This window comes from Neomonachus schauinslandi, chromosome X (genome assembly GCF_002201575.2).
Source record: "Neomonachus schauinslandi chromosome X, ASM220157v2, whole genome shotgun sequence".
In the NCBI taxonomy this organism is placed as follows: domain Eukaryota; kingdom Metazoa; phylum Chordata; class Mammalia; order Carnivora; family Phocidae; genus Neomonachus; species Neomonachus schauinslandi.
Genome location: NC_058419.1, coordinates 85,091,008 through 85,092,674, shown reverse-complemented (window position 1 = coordinate 85,092,674; position 1,667 = coordinate 85,091,008). Strand labels below are relative to the sequence as shown.

Below are 1,667 nucleotides of genomic sequence, written 5' to 3'. Positions count from 1 at the left end.
TCCTTATAGTAAGCTGAATAATGGCCCCAAAGACATTAGGTCATAATCCCTGGAACCTGTAAATGTTACCTTATTTGGAAAATGGTTCTTTGCAAATATGATTAAATTAAAGCTGTTGAAATAAGGAGATTATCCTGGATTATCTGGGCGGTCCCTAAATGCAACCCCATGTATCCTTGTAAGAAAGAGCAGGCCAAGCTGTTAGTGAGAGCCCAGGAGCTAAAGAAGCTAAAGGAGGGGGAGAGAAGCAGCCAAGGGTTGGAGTCAGAACAGGAGACCAAGCCAGAGTTGGAGGAAAAGCTGCTTTTGCTAAAGCAGCAACTAAAAATATTTAAAAGATGCTGGTTGTCTTGGGACTGCTCATCGCCTTCCCTTCTTTCCTATATGTGATAGTTCTATCCATTAGGAAGCTCTTTGCTGCTGGGGTTTGGAGAACAAACATGCAGTTTCCCCAGGAAGATAGTGGTAATCACCAGAGCCAACACTGGCATCGGCAAGGAGACGGCCAGAGAGCTTGGTAGTAGAGGAACCCAAGGATGCAGTGCCTTCTGAGATATGCTGAAGGGATAATCTGCTGGCCAGTGAAATCCAGGCCAATACAAACAACTCTCAGATGCCAGTTCAGAAACTGGACCCATCCAATACCAAATCCATCTGAGCCTTTGCTAAGGGCTTTCTGGCAGAGAAAAAGCAGCTCCGTATTCTGATCAACAATGCAGGAGTGATGGTGTATCAGTATTCCAAGACAGCTGGTGACTTTGAAACCCACCTGGGAGCCAACCACCTTGGCCACTTCCTTTGTACCCACTTGCTCCTGGTGCCATTGAAAAAGTCTGTGCCCTCACAGGTGATAAACCTGTCATCAGTGACCCACCATGCTGGCAAGATTCACTTCCACAGCCTCCAGGGTGAGAAGTACTATAGCCAGGGATTTTGCTCATTGCCACAGCAAGGTGGCCAGTGTATTTTTAGTTGGGAACTGGCCAAGAGACTCCAAGGCACAGGGGTCACCACCTATGCAGTGCATCCAGGCATCATCCACTCCCAACTGGTCTGGGACTCCTTCCTGCTGTGCCTGCTCTGGAGGTTCTTCTCCCCCTTCATCAAGTCAACATGGTAGGGGGCATAGACCAGGCTGCACTGTGCCTTAGCTGAGAGCCTGGAGCCCCTGTGTGGCAAGTATTTTGGTGACTGCAAGAGGACCTGGGTGTCCCCAAGGGTCTGAAATAGCAAAACCATTGAGTACCTGTGGAATGTCGCTGTGAGCTTCTAAAAATACAGTGGGAGTAGAGCTGATGGAAGAGTCACAGCTTTATTGGGACCAGTCCAGCCATAATGAAGGGGGACAAAGGAGAAGGCCTACCCTGAAAGATTGTCCCTCTGGCTGGCTACTGTTGAAAATTCTGCCCTGCTCTGATCCTCCAGACCCTTCCAGAAACCTTTGCATACCCAACTTTCTTGTGAAGCTGGCTCACGGTACAAGACATTCACACCTGCCGAACATTCTTCTCCAAGACTTACAAGAACTGGCTGCTCTCTTGGGGCAGGAGGACAGGGCAGATCCCAGGCTGGTCATGGGGAAAGCAGAAGGGCCTGGGAAACAGGGGCAATTTTCTCACCAATACCAGAAATGCCAGCCAGCATGCTTAGCTGAGGTGACAGGAGCA

At 49.2% G+C, this 1,667-nt stretch overlaps 1 pseudogene; it reads left to right on the top strand.

Annotated features, from left to right (window-relative positions):
- The first annotated feature begins 338 nt into the window (after positions 1 to 338).
- On the top strand, positions 339 to 1,290 carry LOC110571003 (annotated as a pseudogene).
- Positions 1,291 to 1,667: the final 377 nt, after the last annotated feature.